We start from the raw sequence: 22196 nt of genomic DNA, 5'->3' as shown, positions 1-22196 counted from the left end.
ATGGGGCTCGAACCCACAAACTGTGAAATAATGACATGAGCTGAAGTGGGATGCTTAACCGACTGAGCCACCCAGGCGCCCCTGGATTTTTGTCTTTTAAACATTGAATTTAGATTTTCTCTATTTAAAAGTTAAAAAATACATATATTTCCCAGTTACCCATTTCCTCTGATTTTGCTTGAGGAATCGCCTGTCTCTTTCCTACTGGGTAGCGGGTAGTGTTCAGTGGCGGTGAGTGGGGTTTATAATCAGGAGGGAATCCGCCCTTCCCCCCAGCACCCAGGGCATCACATGACCCAAGCTAGACCCAACTGGATGCTTCTTCCTCTGGAAACTGAATCCCGGCGAAAGAACAAAGGGGCTGCAAAGGGAGTGGAGTTCTTTCCCACGCCCCAGCTTGTGGGAACTTTCCTCTCAGGATGTGCCAAACCTAGGCCCTGCCCCTCGTGGGGTTAGGTGACACATTTGTGATGATTACAATGAGATGGAAATTCCAAGGCTCCAAAGGGCTTTCTAATAATTCTCTTCTTGGTGCTTCCAGCCCTCCGCTCAAGGCAGGTCTCTTCACTTCCTGGACCTCTGATCTGGAAAGGCTTACCTGGTGGGAGGTGTGGGTGCAGCGACCGCCCACGGTTTTCCGCTCACTGTGGTGGGGAAGTCTGTTGTGGCGGAGAAATGCAGGCACAGGTGTGCATGACTTCTGTTTTATTTGAGACACTGAGAAGGTAGGTTTCTCCCCGGAAACATTGTAAGAATAAACAAGCGGGATCTCCAAAGAGGGACTCTTCCAAGGCAAATTGATAGACTTCCCTGTTTTTCTCCTTTTTCCAACCCAAAGCTTGGCTTCCAGGAAAGGATGTGGTTTGCTTTCAGACCCAGGTGACTGTTTACTACCCCAGCTGCTGTTCCCTCAAGAAGGAGGGTTACCATGTGCGGTGGGGAGGTCACCCATAACTTTGTGGGTGTGGTTCTTGCTTCTTAACTTGCCGGCTGCCTTTGTTCTTGCTTGTTTTCAAGCCTGGTTCTCTAGCTTCTTCTGGGTCCAGGTGAGCCCTGAATCGTTCAGGGATAGGTTTGCAGGCAGTGGAAAAAGAGGAGCTTAAATATCAGGCAGCTGGTTTGGTTTGTGAGTCACTAATGTCACAGACTATTCTTGTCTTTCTGCTCTAACCATCCTCAGCTCAGTGGGGCTTCCATCCTCAAGGTCACGTGACTTTGTGGTTGCTGCTGCAGCACCAGCCATCAAGTTGATATTCCATACAGGAGAAACGAGGAGGGAGGAGGGTCAAAAGAGCCTTGCCAGCACAGTCAGCTACTTAAAAAAAAAAAAACACAACTTTCCCAGGATTCCAAACTACTGGGACTTCCAATTATATCTTATCTGCTGTAATAATGTCACACAACCACCCCAAGTTTTAAGGGATGCTGGGCGGTGGGGTTTAAATGGACATGTTCCCACCCTGACAAAAACCAGGCTTCTTTTAGGAGGGAGGAGAAAGAGACAGGAGAGAGAGAGAGAAGGGGGGAGGGGGAAGGATACTGGGTGGGCAAGTCTCACTCTTTGTTTTGCCTCAGCCCCAACATCCTTCCTGGGACTTGTTTTTGATTACATTTTTTGAGTTAACTTTCTGTGGCTTGCTACCAAAGGAGACTGACACCGTAACTTATTTATTTAGATTTATTGTGGGGGGGGTGGTGAAGGGAAAACACAGGAAAGAAAAAAAAAAACAACCCAAAATGGCCAGGGATAAATATCATCAATAATATGCTAATAACAGTAAATATTCTACTATCTTGTGATTTTCTAACTTTTTAAAAAATGTTTACTTGTTTTTGAGACATAGGGACAGTGCAAGCAGAGGTGAGGGAGAGAGAGGGAGACAGAATCTGAAGCGGGCTCCAGGCTCCGAGCTGTCAGCAGAGAGCCCGATGCGGGGCTTGAACCCACATACCGTGAGATTAGGACCCGAACCGAAGTCAGATGCTTAACTGACTGAGCCACCCAGGAGCCCAAAATAAACACAGTCTTAAAGGGATGCAGCCTTCCCCGACACATCCAACCCTCTGTTTTTGGTTTCACCCTGGGGTTTGTGCGCAGCCGATGGGCCGCCATTACGGAGCTGGCCATGCCGGGTGTTCATGGCTGGGCTCTGATCCGACCAACTAGTGCCAGGCAGTACCGGCTGTTCAACATTTTTGTGAACAAACCATCTATTTTTAAAACCCTCTTTATTTTGAACAAATTCTAGATTCTCAAGAAGTTGCAAAAAATATATATACGGGGAAGTCGGCTGAACTACATCCAGTTTTCCTCAATGGTAACATCTTGCATAATCATAGTACAATGTCCTGCCTAGAATACTGACATTTGTATAATCTGTAGAGGTTACTCAAGGTTTCACCAGTTACGTGTGTGCGTGTGTGCGTGTTGCATGTGCAGTTTTATGTCATTTTATCTCACGTGTAGATCTGTTAACCATCACCACAATCAAGACACAGAACTCCTCTACCATAGCAAAGAGCCCCCTTGTGCTGCATCTTGATGGCGTCACACCCACCCACCTCCATTTCTTTTTTTATTTTTTTTATTTTTTATTTATTTCTAGGAGAGAGAGAGAGACAGCGTGAGCAGGGGAGGGTCAGAGAGAGAGGGAGTCACAGACTGAAACAGGCTCCAGGCTCTGAGCCGACAGTCAGCACAGAGCCCGACGCGGGGCTCGAACCCACGAACCGCGATATCACGACCTAAGTGGAAGTCGGACGCTTAACCGACTAAGCCACCCAGGCGCCCCAGCCCCCACCTCCATTTCTGCCACCACGACATCACTCACGTGTTATCCCTCTCTATAATTTTATCATTTAAAGAACGTTATATAAATGGAATCGTACAGTATGTAACCTTTGGAGATTAACTTTTTCTCCACTCAGTGTAATTCCCTTGAGATTCATAAAAGTTATTATGTGTATCAATGGTTTGTTCCTTTTTATTGCTAAGTAGTATTCACGGTGTGGATGTAAGGTTCCTTGAAGGGTACTGGGCTGTTCCCAGTTTTTGGCCATTATGAATAAAGCCACTGTCAACAATTGTGCACGGGTTTTTGTGTGCACATAAGTTTTCATTGCTGGGTGAATGCCCAGGAGTGTAACTTCTGGGTAAATATGATAAGTGCATGTTTAGTTTTGTGAGAAGTCGTCAAACAATTTTCTAGAGTGGTGGCGACATTTTATGCTTCTGTCAGCAACGTATGCGGGGTCTGGTTTCTCTGCATCCTCACCAGCACTGGGTGTTGTCACTGTTTTTTTGTTTTGGCCACCTTGGTAAGTGTGTAGCGGTATTTCCCTGTGGTTTTAATTGATGGCTAATACTGTCGAACTCTCTTCATGTGCTTATTTGCCATCTGTTTATCTTTTTCAGTGAAATGTCTTTTTGTTTCTTTTGGCCTTTTTCCAACTCGATTTTTTTTTTGCTATGGATTTTTGAACATTCATTTTTAAAAATTTTTTCTAATGTTTTATTTATTTCTGAGAGAGAGAGACAGCGTGAGCAGGGGAGGGTCAGAGAGAGAGGCAGACACAGAATTGGAAACAGGCTCCAGGCTGTCAGCACAGAGCGCAACGTGGGGCTCAAACCCACGAACTGTGAGATCATGACCTGAGCTGAAGTTGGACGCTTAACCGACTGAGCCACCCAGGCACCCCTGAACATTCTTTTTAATACATATATATTCTAAATATAAGTCCTTTGCTAAATAAGCGGTTTATAGGGGCACCTGGGCGGCTCAGTCGGTTAAATATCTGAGTCTTGATTTTGGCTCAGGTCATGATTTCATGGTGGTGACATTGAGCCTGGCGTCGGGCTCTGTGCTGGGCACGGAGCCTGCTTGAGATTCTCTCTCCCCCCACACCCTGTCCAAAAAAAAAAGTGGTTTGCAAATATTTTCTCCCAGTCTGTAACTTGTTTTTCATCTCATTAACACTGTCTTTTTTTTTCCTTACTGAGATATAAATGACACACTATAATTTCAGGCTTTTAAAGCCACAATCCACTAGTTTTCAGCCTATGTACAACATTGTACAACAGTTAGTCACTATAAAATTCCTGAGCATCTCCATCACTCCGGAAATGAACTCCAGACCCACTAGGCAGCCCCTCCTCATGCCTTCCTTCCCTCCAGCCCTCATATCTACTTCGTCTCTGGATTCTCCTGCTCTGGGTATTTCGCATCCATGGAATCACACGACACGGGGTCTGGTGCGTCTGGCTTCTTTTCCTCAGCATCCTGTTTTCAGGCTCCCCATGTTGCAGCGGGCGTCGGCATTTCACTCCTTTTGTGACTGAATAGTATTCCTTTGTACGGACAGACCACATGGCACCGATCCATTGTTAGGAGGTGAACTGTGTCCTCCGAAAAGGAAATGTTGAAATCCTAGCCCTCCGTACCTCAGAGCCTGACCTTATTTGGAAACGAGGTGGTTGCAGATGTAACTAGTAAAATACAGTCGGACTGAGGAGCGAGCCCTTAATGACTGGTGTCCCGATAAGATACACAGAAGACGGCCACGGGACAACAGAGGCAGAAGTTGAAGTGACACAGTCACAAGTCAAGAGATGCCGAGCTGGGCAAGAGGAGTCTCTCCCCACCCCCTCCAGCTCCCAGAGGAGCGGGGCCCCTCAGACACCGTGGTTTCAGACGTGGGGTCTCCAGAGCTGTGAGCCCGTACGTTTCTGTGGTTTGAAGACACCTGGTTTGTGGTCCTTTCTTTCAGCAGCCGTAGGAAACTCATGCATCCATTCATGAGGGACATTTGGACTGTCTCCACCCACTGGCCATGGTGAATCAGGCTGCAGTGAACGGTCCTGGCCAGGTTTCTGTGTGGACATTTGCTTTCAATTCTCTTGGCTCTGAACTTCGGAGAGGAACTGCTGAGTCATATGGTTACTCTGTATTTAATTATGTGTGTGTGTGTGTGTGTGTGTGTGTGTGTGTGTGTTACATGAAATCTATCATTGTAACCATTTTAAAGTGTAGGATTCAGGTGTGTTAAATAATGTGCAAAGTGTACAACCATCACCATGATGTGGGTCCAGAACTTCAGGTCCCCCAAACTGAAACCCGGTAACCGATCCCCAGTCCCCCTCCCCCAGCCCCTGAAAATCACTAATCGGCTTTCCTGTCCCATTGGTTTGCTACCCTGAGGATTTAATTTAAACGGAGTTATACTGCGTACATCCTCCCATTCCAGCTTCTTTCTTTCTTCTTCTTCTTTTTTTTTTTTAAATATTTTTATTTATTTCTAGGAGAGAAAGAGAGAGAGAGACACGGCGTGAGCATGGGAGGGTCAGAGAGAGTGGGAGATACAGACTCTGAAATAGGCTCCAGGCTCTGAGCTGGCAGTCAGCACAGAGCCCGACGCGGGGCTTGAACCCACGAACCGCGAGATCATGACCTAAGCGAAAGTCGGACGCTCAACTGACTAAGCCACCCAGGCGCCCCCATTCCGGCTTCTTTCACGTCGTTTCCAGGTCAGCCACATTCTGGCGTGCAGCAGGGCTCCTTCCTTTCACGGAGGAGCAGTGTCTTATTCTGTGGACAGATGGACCACGTGTGCTTTGTCTGCTCATCACTTGGGCTGTTCCCATGGTTCTCATGCATAACGCTGCTAACGAACATTCACGCATAAGTCTTGGTTTGAAGCCCTTCTCAACTCTTGTTTTTTTTTTTTTAAATTTTAAATGTTTATTTATTTGAGAGAGATAGAGAGAGCACGCGTGAGTAGGGGTGGGGCAAAGAGAGAGGGAGACACAGAATCTGAAACAGGCTCCAGGCTCTGAGCTATCAGCACAGAGCCCGACGCGGGACTCGAACTCACAAATCGCAAGATCATGACTTGTGCCGAAGTTGGACGCTTAACCGACTGAGCCACCCAGGCGCCCCGACCCTTGGTTTTTTTTACCTGGGACTGGAATTGCTGGATCATTCTATGCAAAGGGGGCTGCAACCTGTAAGACAGTCCTCACCAGAACCTCACCGTGCTAGCACCCTGATCCTGGACTTCCAGCTTCCAAAACTGTAGGGAATAGGCTTCTAATTTTTTTATTTTTTTGTTTTATTTATTTTTGAGACAGAGAGAGACAGAGCACGAGTGGGGGAGGGGCAGAGGAAGGGAGACACAGAATCTGAAACAGGCTCTAGGCTCTGACTAGCTGTCGGATGCTTAACCGACTGAGCCACCAGGTGCCCCGAGGTCTCTGTTGCTGACAAGCCGCACAGGCTGTGGAACTTTGTTGTAGCAGCCAGCACAGACAGAGACCGTTTTGACCGGTTTTGAACTTGATCGGGTTCCCTTGCTCAGCACAGTGTCTCCAAGACTCCAGATACTATGTTGCCGGAGAAGCTGTTTCTTCCCACTGCTGTGTCAGATTCCAGGCCACCGTTCACTGTTGGTGGATATCTGGGTTGTGTCCAGCTTTTGCTGGTCATAAACCAAGGCTGCAGGGGACATTCTTGAACGTGTCTTCGGGTACGTCCAGGCTCTTATTTCTCGTGAGACAGCGTGAGCTTGCCGGGTCCCAGGGTATGCATGTAGCCCCAGCAGGCGCTACCGGATGTATTTCCAAGGTAGGGTACCATGGCGTGCTCCTGTGTGTAGGGGAGACTTTACTTTTGCCCAACCTTTTACGGAGTTGCAGTCTTTCTTTGCATTTCTTTGATGGGTAATAATATGCAACACCTGGGTCACCTGGGGGGCTCCATTGATTAAGTGTCCGACTTTGGCTCAGGTCATGATCTCGCGGTCCATGAGTTTGAACCCCTTATCCGTCTCTGTGTTGACAGCTGGGAGCCTGGAGCCTGCTTCACATTCTGTGTCTCCCTCTCTCTCTGCCCCTCCGCTGCTCATGCTCTGTCTCTCTCAAAAAATAAACATTAAAAAAAAATAATGTGAAACACCTTTTCATATTCCAATTTCCCACTTAATACTATATCTGAGTAGGGCTCATGATAGTCCTAAAAGGTTGGGATTCTTGTGTCCGTTGGACGGATGGGGACACTTGGAGGGCAGACAGGGCCGGTGGCTTGTCTGAAGATGAACAGCTGGTACACGGTGGACCCCGGGTCTGCTCGGATGACAGCGTCGGCTCTTACCTGCTGTACTGCACAGAAGCCTTCTTCTAGGACAAGAATGAGTCCTTCTCCCTCTCGAATGGGAAGAAGACCTCTGGAACTCATATCAGCCCTTTGTGTTTTCAGATCAGCACTCGAATCACTAGAGCCCGGCGACGCAAGGGTTAAGAAGGCTCTTTGGGGGACAGGTTTTGTCAGCTAGGCGCTCTGCCCCATGTGAACCCTTGCTGCTATTTTTACGGGAAAGAGGGTTCCGAGTTCCAAGCCAGGGATGTCAGGAGGAGGCCCGCTGAGCGGCCAGTGGGAGCATGTCTGTGTTCCCAAAGAAAACATTATAACCTGAGTAACAGCAAGTCCTGGAAATGATGACAGCCGCTTGCAAGCTTGTTGGGAGCCACTTGCTGGCCTTTGCAGAAACCTGATACGCAGGCATGCGGTGTGGGAGGCTGGAGTCCCTGCCAAGGAGTCTCAGGTTTCGAAATCTCCAGGATGCCAGAATCCATTCTCCCCTCCATTCTAGGTCAGGCTGCCCAGGAGCAAACCTTTGAGATGAAGATTGGTGTGTAAGTCATCGTTGACCTCACCATCCCAGGGTGGTCTGCGAGGGGGGAGGAGACCGAGAAGCCAAGTGCGGACGGGTTTTCGTTCGCAAAGACTCCCTGAGGTTTTGTCCAGGCTCAGGCGAAGGAGCTGGGCTTTCCTAGTCAAGTACCTGTGTGTCATTGATCAAGGGTTCCCCCCAGGATGAAAGCCCCAGGCACCTCTCAGTTTCCTCGAGTGTGGACAGAGCAGCTGCAGGTGTATAGTGTTAGAAGCAAAGCGCCTGAAAGACAAAGGAGTCTGAAAAGAATCACAAGACTTCGGGGGAGCTCCGATAGCACACGGTCATCCTAGTGCGACATGGGGAACAGTGAGTCTAGATTTTCACCCCATGGCGTTTCCTGCCTGAGCACCTCGGTTTTGGAGTCAACCTCACTGAGCTCCAACGTTGTGGTACGTTGTTAAATGATGTGCTGATACCTTGTAACATTTTCATTTTGTCCAGAAAACAAGAGGCCAGGGATACTTGATACTTTCTGATGGCAAACGCCAGAAACAATGTGAGCCGGGGATTCCTGGTCGCCAGTCCGGGAAGTCAGCCTGCTGACACAGCTGATCCAAGGAAAGAATGTTACCCCCAGAGGCTGGGATGCGGGCCTGGTGGCCTTCTCGCCCTCTCTCCTCTGAAGCCTTTCCCTGCCCAACAACCGTGATATTATTGATTGAACCTCAGCACGCTTATGGAAAAGTGCAAAAAGCACGAGTGTGTACAGATGGGTGGATTTCCCCAAAGTGAACTCATCCTTGTGACCGCCTCCCAGGAAGCCCCCAGGACTAGGAGATTGCCCCTGTGACCTTTCACTCCCCTCCCCTCTGCCCCCTCCGCCCCCTCCATCCCAGGGAAAGTGCTATCTCGACACCTGACCCCAGAGATTAGCTTTGCCGGCCACGTACATTTTATAGGAGTGATGTCACACGGGGTGAGCTCTTTAGCGGCTGGGTTCGTGTACTTGGCGCTGCCTTTATGAGGTTTGTCTGTATTCCGGTTTGCAGCACGGTTTGTTCTTTGCCCTGCTGTCTACTATGCCCCAACTTACAGATCCTTCCAATCGCTGATGGGCATCAGAGCTTTTTCTGGTTAGGGCTGTTGGAAACAGTGTGCCTGTGGCCTTTCTAGAACATGTTTCTAGGTGCACGTATGGGTGCACGTACGGATACACACCTAGTGGAATGCCAGGCTCACCGGTATTTGCGTGTTCAGCCTGATTAGGTGCTGCCGGTTCGCAAAGGGCAAGTGGACTGATCTACACCCTCTGAAAAGTACAGCCGCTCTGGGGCCTCTACCACCACACCCACACTTGGTATTTGGAACTTCCATTTTGCTTGCAGCCCAGTCAGAATGGAGGGGACGACACACTTCAATATTCTCTACCCTCACCACTGTGGCTGGTTCTTACAGCATCTTTGTGGGAATTAGAATAAGGACACCCCTGCTTTAAGGCCCTTCCACCTGATGAAAATGCTTGGGGTAAAAGCTGACTTTGTTAGAGCGTGGCATGTGACTGCCCTCTGCTGGAAGACTGCCGAAATTCATAGCACAGATCTTGGATGTCTGTGATGGACATGGCAGCCTCTTAGGTGTAGTAGCCTTGGGCAGTGCACATCCTGGACAACCACACATGGTGACCCTGCCACTCTTCACTATTGTCCATACATATTGGAGGTGATGGTGAGGACTGGTAGAGGCGGCCCAATGAGAGCTCACAGAATGACAGCCCGGGCAGCTGAATCTGGTCTGCTGTTTTTATTCGACCCACAGAGGGGAAAAGAAAAATCGAGCTGATACTTTAAAATGTGGCCGATTGTGTTATAGATCTGGAAAAATCTGAGAAATCAGAGAAAGTAAAGACATTGGGGCCTCACTCCCGAATTATAACACAGAGGCTGCTCTACATGTGTCTCCTGTCAGCCCTAGTCTCCACCACACCTGACTGGTCCCCAAGCCCAATGCCTCTGTCAGTGGCTGTAGCGAAATGAAAATATCACGCTAATGCAGCGTCGGATTCCTAGATTCCTTCCCTAAGTGTCTTCACTTACGTGTGAGCAGTCTTCACTGCTGCTGGAGGCATAGACATTTGGGACCAGTAGTCTTGGCACTGATGAGGAAAAAAATCCTGCCCCAAGCTGATCCTTAGACTGTAAGAGAAAATAACCCTCATAGTCTTTGTGCTGGAGTGAAAATCCCATTGGGTAGGGTTTCTATCAGAGGTGGAAAGGCTGGAATTGCTCGCAGGCCCTGCCTAAGGGGGTGTGTGCTTTGCCAACTGGTGGCCCGGGAATGGGGAAGGTGGGGGAGGGAATATGGCAGGAGGGCTGGGTGAGCAAGGGAGGGGGAGGGGGCTGCTGGGAGGGAATCCGGTGTCCAGGCATCAGGGCTGGGGTAGCGCCGAGCCTGACCAGTTATGGGGCCGAGACAGAGTTGAAGACTTAAGGTCTTTCTGTTACATTGTTCTAAGCTAGCTAGCCTCTTCATTAACTCAAGAATTTTTCATCTATCTATCTATCTATCTATCTATCTATCACCTATCATCTATCTATCATCTTTCTATCTATCTATTGGCATGCACTGGCTAAGTCAACTAACTTTGAAGTAATTTCTTGATCATTTTTGTTAAAGATGAATGGTCATAATATTACATGTGCTTACTGGGCACTTATTTTTTTAAGTATTTTTTTTAATGTTTATTTTTGAGGGAGAGAGAGAGAGACAGAGACAGAGAGACAGAAAGAGAGAGGGGCAGAGAGAGAGGCAGACACAGAATCTGAAGCAGGCTCCAGGCTCTGAGCTGTCAGTACAGAGCCTGATGTGGGGCTTGAACCTATGAACCCTGAGATCATGACCTGAGCCGAAGTCGGACACCTGACTGAGCCACCCTGGCGCCCACTTATTGGGCACTTACTATGTCCCAGGCGCTGCATCACCTCACGTAGCCCTCAGGGCGATGCTGTGTGCCCTGCTGTGCCTACTGTGACAAGCCCTGTTTTGTGGACAGAGTGAAGCTGAGGCCCAGATCACACTCAGGGGTGGTGGGAGGGTGGGTTTGAACCCAGACCTGGCTGATTGCGGGGCTCCAGCCTCAGATGCGTCTTCTCTTCTGCTTGGATACCATCTGATTTAGACACTGAACCTCTTAACTTGTGGCAGCAGGTAGAATCTAGGTGGGAAGCCAGCGCTTTGTGATAATCACTAATGTGTTAGTACGATTTTGCTGCACTCTGGGAGAGGTGAGTCCTTTTGATTTTCGATGTCATGCACCTGAGAGCCCACAGGCCAAAAACCATTGATGTCCTACCTTATCTTCCTCTTGCAGGGCCTCCCAGAGTGACCCAATGCTTTGCACAAGGTCACACGGCCCATCTATGGCAGAGCCGGACTTAGAAACCCGGGTCCTGACTCATTGATTTTTCTCTGCCCGATGCGGAGTTCGAGTTTCCAAATCCGGCGGGCACCAGAGCGCGCTGCTCTTTAGAAAGATGAGCCAATTTACATTCCTCACCAGCAGGACACGGGCGGCCCCCTCTCCCGGAGAAGCCTTTCTCAAATTGACAGATGTCAGCAGCCTTGATCCGCGCATGGCTTTTCCAAGCGGTCCTCCCGCTCGGGGACCTCAGCTCATCCTGGATTCCAGCCACAGCCCAGAGGCGGCCCCTTCCTGTCCCAGAATGTTGGGTCTCTCCGCTGGAGAGCACGGGGGTAACCGGGCCCGCGTTGGGCCCTTGCAGGGGTGTGGGAAAGATCACACAGGATGCAGGCATGGAAATGTTCGGAAGAATCATGAGCTGCTGGGTGAATGCAGAGTGTTAAGATTGCGGCGGGTGGGAAAGGAGGCCGGCGGATGGGAGGGGTTGCGTGCTCTTCTGGAGTTGGTGCCGGAGTGCAGAGCTCCCCTCCCTTCCCTCTGACATTGCCGAGCCGGCCAGGTTCTGTGCGAGCAATCGCAGGAATGCCGGAGCTCCCTGATGCCGTGGCTCCGCACTGAAGCCTTGCCTTGGGGACATCTGGCTGCTAGATTCAAACAGGGCTTTTTTTAGGTCACGAAGAGGTGATTATTTTGCATTATGTAAGAGGAGCCATCTAGGGGAATGAAAAATTCCCCTCCGAGAAGAAATTAAAGAGGCCTTGCCGAATCCTGTCAGTTCTATGACTCATGGAGCGGGGTCTTTGCCTTTGTCGGGAGAGGTGCTGCAGGTGGGCAGGGGGCCGTGGCATGTGCAGAGTCCTTCCTAAGTAGGTAGAAGTCAAAATGTGTTCATTCATGTATTTCCCCATTAAAAAATAACTTATTGGTACACATGCCTTGTCTTCTGCATGGACCCAGCCCTTGGGGCCCAAAGCGTAGGCAGAAATGGATGCCCCACACGAACAACTGGAAGGGCACCAATGTGGGAAGCATCAGTGCTGCTGGGGAGGTGGGTATCAGGGAATCTTCTGGAAATGAGGTAACCTTAGTATCTTAAGGGATGCATAAGGTTTTTCCCAATTAAACAAAGAAGGGACAGGCATTTAAGGTGGAGGAATAGCATGAGCAAAGGTCCTGTGGCTGGAAGGAGCAGGGAGTTTGGGGGCATAAGGGATCACCTGGGGTGGCTGGAGCATAAGGCGCTTGTAGATCAGGGAGGAGCCCGAATCAGGCCGTGGAGACCCTCCGTTGCTGTGGGGTGGGGGTACTGTTATTATTCCTTGCCTCATATTTCCATGGGAAAGACGCCATCTCTAAGAAGGAAAAGCATCCTTGGAGGAGGACTTCGTCTGTCCCCCTTGCAGAAGGAGGGTGGCACCTCTCATGGATCGGTTGGGCTGAAAGCCACGGCCAACAGGTGCTTTTCTCTGTCTCTGTCGGGCCTGCCTGCCCATCACCAGAGTGACACAGTGTGCTCGGGGGCACCGCAGACCTGCTGGCCCTGGGCCCCCTCTCCCACGATCCTCCACGCGGACGGCCAGGGAGGTCTGCCTGGGAGATCCAGACCTCTCCACAGTGGCTAAGCTCTCGGAGAGGCTGGAGCCCGGATGTCTGGGTGGAGCAGAGCCCCCAGCCCCCCTGCCTTGGTCTGTTCTGTGGACGAGAAATACATTCCTACTGCTGGAAGCCCCGGCACGTCTGGGGTTGTTACGGCAGCCAGCGAGGGTCTGATACATTAGGTGTTGGGAGAGGAAAGTGCAGGAGAGGAGTGGAACTGACCCATGAGACGGACCCCTGGTGTACCTGCAAGGGTAGCTATGAACATGCAGGCGCACAGCAACACAGAGACCACTAGGAGGCACTGGTTCACACTGGGCATCAAAAGTGGCTGAAACTAAGTTTCAGGCAAAAACCGTACACACGCATGCGCGCACACCACCATGGAAAATGAATTCCAGTACTGCCTCCAATCTACAAGTTTTGTATTTTACAAAGGAGATAACAGCCAGTGATTTACTGCCTGAAAACTCGAAAATAGATTATTTGGGGTTTACGAGTGCTGACACACCCCACGTTGTCTCTCCTGTTTGCATAAGATATGTGATTTCTTTGTCACTGGTTGCCTTCTGTCTCAGGACAAAACTCTGAATGTGCCAGAGTGATCTTACACACCGCACCACACATGCTCTGGATAAACTGCTTGTTCTCAAATCTATATCTCAGCCCTGCTTCTGGGAGGACTCAGATCAAGACAGCCCGCCATGATCACCATTACAGAGAAAACAGTGATAAGAAAAGATAGGCTTGGGGCTTTATTTAAAATTGTGCTTCCACGGGGCGCTGAGGTGGGTCAGTCAGTTAAGCGTTTGACTCCAGCTCAGGTCATGATTTCACAGTTCGTGAGTTTGAGCCCCACACTGGGCTCCGTGCTGACAGCTTGGAGCCTGGAGCCTGCTTCAGATTCTCTTTCTGCCCCTCCCCCGCGCTCTCTCTCTCTCTCTCTCTCTCTCTCACACACACACACACACACACACACATACACACTCACTCTCTCTCTCTCAAAAATAAATGAACATTAAAACAATTGTGTTTCCAGGTCTGGGGCTATATGTCCACCATAGACTTTGAAATGCAGAGGGTGTCTATGATCTCATCTACTCAGCCTTCCGTGAAAACTGCCCTTTCTCCCCAGCCTGTGCCTCCAACCTCCATCTAATGGTCACAGTGGGAGCCGCCATGTTTGTTCAGTGTCTGCCGCTGACACAGCCCATTGATCCGGAGGTGACTTCTGACCACAGCTGGTCCAAGCAGGACTTTTCGTAGTGCTCAGAGACTCCAGGTTGGTTGGAGTTGAGCACAGCTCTCTGGGCCCCAGGTAAAGAAGCCCTGTGGCAAAGACCATCTTCTCCCCGGTGGCCAGGCTTGCCAAGAAGGCAGGACCGATGCCTGGGTTCCTTCATGTGCTCCAGTTCCCAGTTGTGGTCCGTTCTGGAACTTACACTCATATTCCTACATCCCTAGTATGCAACTCCCATCAGGTTTTGGCTGTAACCCAAAGAAGCCAAAGAGGTCCTACCTAACATGGAAATAGAGGCTCCCAGGTGTCCATAGAGGCTTGTCATCAACATAGGATCCAATTGTGTTTATTAGCGGACACTTGCGGAGTCTAAAACTTGTAGAAAGCTTTACAACAGGAGCAGTCAGAGCAGCATGGCTTCAGCTCAACTCTGTCAACCAGAAACACAAGTAATCAAAGCCGTGCATTTCCCAAGCTCCCCGTCAGCCCGGCGCTTTACTGTATTGGGAGATGATTTAAGAGGGAGCTGATGCTACAAAGGAAGCAGACTGGAGTGCATTAAATACGAACAAACAAATAAACAAGGGGGGAGAACTGGTCACTCTGACTCCCCCAGGCCCCATGTAAGGTTGGAGACTGACCCTGGATCTTCTACAACCCTAGGGGGAGTCTAGTGTGGGGGCATTTCCTTCCTGCTGCACCGTCCACACAGCACAGGTTCACAGGGAAGGGGGCAAGGATGGGGCTTGGATTCAGTACTCGGTCCACCTGGCACCTTGTGAGACACCCCATTGGGTGCTCATGACCGGCTTCCTCACACCAAACCAGGGAGCAGCCTTTGAGAGAGGAATTTCTCTCCTAAAATGCAAATATAGCATCTTAAGTATTTATGGTCAGAGTGAGGATGCTGGGCACATGGGCAGTGCTCAATACATACTTATAAAGAATGAGTCCGTGATGTCTAGTCTTCCCAAATTGCCCCAGTGCAGGAGGAGGGGACACAGGTCCCATCCCTCCATGGGAGGGGTGTCAAGTTAATATTTTCGAAAGAGCAGCTGGGACGGGAGATAATGGCAGTGGTCCCTTTCGGAAAACACAACCTCCCGTAAGAGGGAGACAGTGACACAAGGGAGCCAAAAGAATTGGAAGAATTTCCGCCAACCCCACCGAGGCCCCGTGTTCCCGGTTTATATAAAGGAAATGCGGTAGAAGGAGCGTGGTCTGTGGTCTGTAGCCCAAACTCAGCTCTCCACTTATTCCCAGAGCGACCTTTGACCTGCACCTTTCTGCATCTGTCACAGCTGGCACATGTGACGAGTGGTGGCCGTGGCTCCTGTTAGGGTCACCACTACCAGTTACAGTTGGTCAGATCTGTGGCAAGCCCCTTTGCCCATCTTAGTCACCGCGCAGATGTGACTGTGTGTGGCATGCCCTGCATTGTTATGAAGACTGACATGACACTACCCGGGGCTGACTTCACGTGTTGGGAGGAGGCATAGTCCGTGTGTCTGGGGTGGGGCTACGACCAGGGGAGGAACATCTGGGAGAGTCCAATGTCACAGAGGTCCTGTGTTGGTCGAGAGAATGGCGTGGACCCAGGGAGCCTGGGGAACAAGGCTGGATGCCACCCTAGTGGGTTGGGTCTCGGCTTGGGACCTGCCCCTGGGTGGACTGTGCGCCTCAAAATCGGAGTCAGGGTATTCAGCAGGGGCGGCCTCTGGACTTACAGAAATTCCACGATTCTCTCCAGGTGAGCGTTGCAGTGCTCAAGTTTTCATTTTTTGATCATCTTCCCACCCCGACCTCCAGTAAGAGTCAGGGTCAGGGTCCACAGGGGGCAGATTTTGTGTTCTGCCTTCTAAAGGGAGGTGTCTTGTCTTGGCCTCCACCCAGAGGCTGGGGTTGAGCTGACTCTAGATTCCACCAGGCAGTGCGGTGGGGCCTCCTGCCCCTTTCTCGGGAGACAAAGCTCTGCATGAACTTTGGCCAATGCTCGGCGCCACCATCTTGTGCAAGCAGCACACCGGCCCGCACTGCCTTTTTCCACCTGCAGTCTCTCTTCCTTCCCCAACTCCCGCACAGGGATGTAAAGTGCCTGCAAGTTTCTTTTTTGTTCGTCAGACAAAATGAAAAAAAAAGGCACTGCTGAAACAAGATATTATTAATACCGCACGATTGTAAAAATGGTGATCAGGGAATTGCATTAAGGCATTATGGGAGAGCCGCAGTAGTGAATATTTTAGAAATAAAACATACATGATAAAAGAATTATCAGAGCTACTAATTATAGAATGGGGACTATTAAGGGAACAGAGGAAAGTCTGTGCTGAGGGGAAAACGGGAAGAAAATTGGTGAACGGAGAAATGGAAAATGGAGCCGAAAGAAATATTTATGTGCGCTGCCTTTTCTGAGGCATGGTGTGGAGCATCGAAAGGAGTCCTTTAAAGAGGGAGGTGGTCATTTGTTGAGTGAGGACAATGTATTTTATATTTCAATGCTGATGTCAGTTTCATTGAGGTATAATTTATATCTAGTGAAATGTACCCTTTTCAGTGTGCAGTTCCATGAATTCTGACAAAGAGATATTGTCATGGATACTCCCCTGTAATGAAGATCTAGAACATTCCATCATCCCCCTCAAGTCTCCCACAATCTGCCTTACGCCGCCATCACATCCCCGGAGATGTTCTGCTTTAAGCCAGAGGAACTTCCTGATGACCAAACCCAGCAGACATCTTTGAGATGGTTCAGATGTTCGTTGAACTGAGTAGAGCCAGGAAGAAGGTGTGCACAGAAGGGAGGCACAGGTGTAGGGGGAGTAGAGGAGACCCGGAAGAATTGAGACCACAGGGTCTTAATCCTCTGGAAGGGAGGGGCCAGGCTGCCCCGCCACAGTGGTGAGGTTGGGATGTTGGATGAGGTGTGGGGAGGGCAGGGAAAGCCAGGAAGGATCTGGAGGAAGAAAAGGCAAGTTCACACTACTGGGGACGAAGAATTTCCAGGTTCCTTGTCATCAAGGGGATGGTGAAGGGAAGGAGCTGGGCATAGTGGTGTGTCGGGACAGAGGCCGGGGACAGGTGTGTTGGGACAGAGGCCGTAATGACGTGGCGTCCTGTCAGCTTTGCCCACCAGATCCCTGTCATCGGGGACTTTCTAAGTGCAGCGAGGAGGGTCCGGGACAGGACTCTGGTTTTCCAAAGCACCTGGCTACAACCTCTTCTGTTTCAACATGAACTTGAGCAGGTCGTCCAGTTAGATTCCCTCTGTACCTTTCTCCTACCTCCTGAGGATGGGGTGGACGTGTGCAGCCAGCTCAGACAAGAAGCCTTCTAGTGTTTTCTGTCTCCGGATCAGAATGTGACCTTGCACTCCAGAACAGCTCAGATGGTGAGACTGAGTGGCAGAAGCCAGCCTTCTGCCCTGATGTTCTGAAGAATGGAAAAGGGCCCTTCCCAGGGCTCTGCCTTTGTTTCTTCCTGACATGCACCCACTTCCTTGGTGACCTTGGCTGTGCTCAGAGCAGATGTCTAGCCGGAGCTCTGGCCAGTGCAGCTCCTGGGACCATCCTCTGAGAGGCTGCTTGCTTCTCTGCTCCCACTGTGCCCTTGCTCCCCTCCATGACACTGTCATACCTGTCCCCCCACCTGGGCCCAGGTCCCCTCCATGTCACTGTCACACTCGCCTCCCCAACCTGGGCCCAGGTCCCCTCCATGTCACTGTCACACCTGTCTCCCCCACCTGGGCCCAGGTCCCCTCCATGTCACTGTCACACCTGTCTCCCCCACCTGGGCCCAGGCCTGTCTCCAGGAGCACGGTCCCTTCCAGGCAGATCTTGGCTGACATTGGCACATTCCTCAGCTACTGGGCACCCTCCCAGCCACCTCAGCAGAGAGAGTTCACCAAGTGTCTAAGGGCTGATGCGGTCACACATCCAAGGTCAAGACAGAACTGTCTCTTTGGGCCTCATCCAAACCTGGTCAGGCCGAACTGAGCCAAATGACGAACCACACAAAACCATTTCCTGTAACCCAGATTCCGTGGCAATTGGCCTTTGCCACCTCTAAGGACGTCTCGGTTTATTCTGCCATTGTCACAGCCAAATGACTTAATCTAGAACCTTTTTCATTCAGTTTAAAACAGATTGCTCAGTTTCTTCATAATTCAAAATGGGAAACTCAAAAGCGGGTTTCACAGACTCAGGAATGCGGTACCGATCGTCCAGAGTGAAGGAGGTCCAGGCCCTCGAATCTGCTCCCGTGGGGCTACTTCATCTTCTGACTGCAAAAAGTTCACACCCCAGCGCCACAAACTTGAAAAAACAAGACAAAACCCAGCCAGACAAAACCCCTAGACCAACCCACAGAAAGAAACAAAGATTAACTATCTTTTGTGCATCCTGCCACGCGGAGATAACCCCTACTACTCTGGTACTAGTAATCCTGTGGTTTTCAAGTACATGTGTACACCCTCCCCCCTTACACACACTTACAGGTTGCCCGTGATCTATGGGTGATTATCGACTTCTATATTTGGATAAAATTACAAAGTGCATGTGTTTCCAAAGCTAATAGCAGCCTCAGCAGCACATTTTAATGTCTCCTTTTTCTTTTCTGCAATAGATTATGATTTTTTTTGCATCATAAGTAATTTTTCCTCAATATCCATTTCTATGGCTCTATTGTATTAATTGTCCAATTAGTTAACTATTTTTTTAATGTTTATTTATTTTTGAGAGAGCGAGCGAGCATGTGCGTGTGAGCAGGGGAGGGGCAGAGAGAGGGAGGGAGACACAGAATCCGAAGCAGGCTCCAGGCTCTAAGCTGTCAGCACAGAGCCCGATGTGGGGTTTGAACTCACGAACCCTGAGATCATGACCTGAGCCGAAGTCGGACGCTTAACCAACTGAGCCCCCCAGGTACCCCTCCAATTATTTTTTGAAGGGGAAGTTTCTTGTGCGTTCTTTCTATCCTTTGGCGGGTTCCAAGTTTCTATCTCATTTAGCTCTCCAGGCAACTGGAAGGGAAGTCTTCCTGCTGTTTTGCAGGAAATAGGGGTAACAGAGGTTCAGAGAAACCGCATTTTTATTTTTGGACCTAGAGTTAGAATTCCTCACCAGGTCCTCTTTAACCAACAAACTCTTTCACTATATCACAGCTACCTTTAACTCAGAGACAAATTAAAATTCTCCAGAAGTTATCTCTAAGGCGATTTTCACTTCTAAAATGATCTTTTAATAACTTTGAAGAGCCTAAGCAATCTCTCCAGACTTTAATGTACATTTTAGATGCAAACGATGCTGGAATTCATAAAGAAGCTTTATGTGCTGTTATGACTTAAATCACTGGTTCTCAAACTTTGTTCCTTGGAGCTGGGGTGCCCTGGGGCCATCACAGCACAGAGCACAGAGTGAAGGGCACAAGTGGGAGCGTCCTCTGCCCATGTCTGTCTCGATCCTTACCAGCTCTGAATGCCTGTGACTTTTCCTATTGGGGGAAGGCATCTCTGATTGTACGTACAGGGACGCCGGTTTTGGACAGAAGCATTTTGTTGCTAATAAATAATATATAACAGACTAAGATGTTCTCTGTGAGTTTATGAGAGACAGAATTGAAGATCTCAGATTCTGTAATGACATGATTAAAAAGCCATGATCCTGGGGCCCAACCATACAGCCACAGGTGGCTATTTAAAGGAATGAAGCTGATAATTTGGTCCATGCACAATTTTAGGTGACTTAGAAGAAGAATGGGTGTTAAAAATAGAAAAACACATAGATTAAATCTGTCTTAGGGGACAAGCAGAAGAGAGTGTGGCCCTCATGAAGAGCTGGCCACTGGCCACACGTGGCTCATGAGCAAGGAACAGTGGCAGGTGTCACCAAGGAGCCTCTGTGGGGGCTAGAGCATGGGAAGGGGGAGGCAGGGGTGAAGCTGGAGAGTGTGGCGCTGCTCAGAGCAGGTGGGGCTTGCGAGCCATGGTTAAGAGTCTGGGCTCTGTCTTAAGAGAAATGGAAGCCACTGGTGGTTGTAAGAGGACAGCCGGAAGGGCAGAGTGGGAACAGAATGTGCATGCAGAGAGAAGTGTAGAGGGTGCTCCCTTCCAGGAGGGAGAGGAGGGCAGCTCCGGCTAGGCTCAGGCATGGCTGGGGAGGAGAGGTAAGTGGGTGGAGCCTGGAGGTCTGTGGGAGGAGCCACAGGCAGGCCAGGGCTGGTTCTGGTTACCTGGATTAAGGGAGACAGCCTCAACCACCAGCATCTGGCCGAGAGGCTGCTGTGTGACTTCGGGAGCCAGGTCATAGAAACATTGGCGACACCTGCTCTCGGATATGGCCCACACTGTGAGGCCCAAGCGCCCCAGGGTGACCACACGGGGATGCCCAGTGCAGGGGCCCTGGTGGCCCCGTGAAGCCCGGGCCTGTGGACCAATCTCCAGATGTGTGAGCATAGACCTCTCCTCCCCGGGGCGCCTTGCCCTGCTGCCAGGATGCCAGCCCCTGACCTCCCACCGAGGCCTCCATACAGGGGAGCAACGGATGCTTCTGTCACCGCTGCACTCCGCCCAAGTCCCAACTCAGATTCCACGCACCCCATCTGGCTCTCAGGTCTTGGGGGCGCAGCCTCCTGGGCCCCCCTGGCCTCCCGGCCTCCCATGCACAGCCTCATTTCCTTGGTGGAGGCCACCCCCTCCCCGGGAGCCTGGGTGGGCGGCTGCTGCCAATGGCTTGCTTTGGTTAGGCTGAGCCTTCATGTGTCATGTGTCCCAAGAGAGTGTTTGGGACCGTGGTGCACCCTCGAAAGCTCAAACTAATTAAGCTTCAAATTAATTAAAAACATAAGGCAATTGATCTGAAAAGCAGCGTGTACAGAGAGTGGAAAGGAGGTGCAAGTCAAGCCTTAGACAGATGGCTAGAGGCTGCTCTGCCTCCGGAGTTGCTCCTGTGGGGGCCGCGGCTGTTTCCCCTCAGGGTCCCTGCTGCTTTCCTCAACGTCAAGGAGGCCTCGGTTCTAGAATGTTCCACAGCACCACAGTGTGCATGAGGTCCCTGCTGCTGCTTCTTGGATCCTGACAACTGGCCTGTCTGTTGGATGAAGGGAAAGCTGACCCAGACGAGACTCCGGAACTGACCCTTGCCCTGATGCAGTGGGAAAAGGTCCTGATAAGGAGCGTCACTTGTATGTCTGCAGGGCCCCTATGTTCCCAATCCATCACATGCGTGAGCTCATTTGCCATCAGGGCAACTCCACGTAGGGGAAGGTGCTGAGGGTGAAGGACTCACCTCTGGAAGGGCACTCGAAGCCCTTGAATGGGTCAACTTAAAACGGTTCACTATATGTGAGGTGAATCTCACCTCCATAAATGATGGACACATCACAAAACAGACACAAACGTGGAGCTGACCCTGTTATAAACATTGGATGAGGAAGGACTTTGGACCCAGAGGTAACTGGCTTGGCTCCCAGCAAGTTCATGCGGGACCCAGGATCTAAATCCAGGAGGTTTTAGCTCAGAGCCTGAGCTTTTTTTTTTTTTTTTTTTTGATTTATTTATTTATTCTAACAGAGAAAGAGACAGTGAGAGAACATAAGCAGGGCAGGGGCAAAGAGAGAGGGAGACAGAATCCTAAGCAGGCTCCACGCTGTCGGTGCAGAGTCTGATGCAGGGCTCAAACCCATGAACTGTGAGATTGTGACCTGAGCAGAAGCCGAGACTCGCCCGCACCTAACTGACCGAGCCACCCAGGAGCCCCAGCTTTTGCTGTTCTTTGAAAAGCTCCCCAAGCTCTGCTTGTCCTGAGTCACACTTTGGAATGCTACATAGTGGTGAAAATGAAGGGGTCTCCACCACGTGTGGATGCATCTCACAAGCATACTGTTTGGTGGGTGAACAAAGGCAGACAGAGGAGGATTCACCCATGTGACTGCATTCCTGTCAAAGACAAAACCAGCCCCAACTCGTTTGTACTGTTGGAAATCAAGAGCAAGTGTAGCATTTGGGGGCATAGTTGACCGGAAGGGAGCCCAGGAGGCTTCCGGGGCTCCGGTCATGTTCTCCCCCTGGATCTGGGTCCATAGCCATATTGGGTTTGGGAAAATACACCGAGCTCCATGTTTATCATCCGTGCACGTTGCATGTAGGTGACACCCCGGTAAAAGGTTCTTAAAAACAAGGGTGGGGGCTAGGGGGTAGGGTGTCACTGCTCTCAAAGGAGGGACAGCTAGTGAACTATCCCTGAGAACCCTCCTCCACAGTACAGACAGGGGGCCCTGGGTGTG

The sequence above is a fragment of the Hyaena hyaena genome, unplaced genomic scaffold (assembly GCF_003009895.1).
Source record: "Hyaena hyaena isolate Hyena2069 unplaced genomic scaffold, ASM300989v1 scaffold_20, whole genome shotgun sequence".
NCBI classification, from domain to species: domain Eukaryota; kingdom Metazoa; phylum Chordata; class Mammalia; order Carnivora; family Hyaenidae; genus Hyaena; species Hyaena hyaena.
This window is presented reverse-complemented; position numbering follows the sequence as displayed.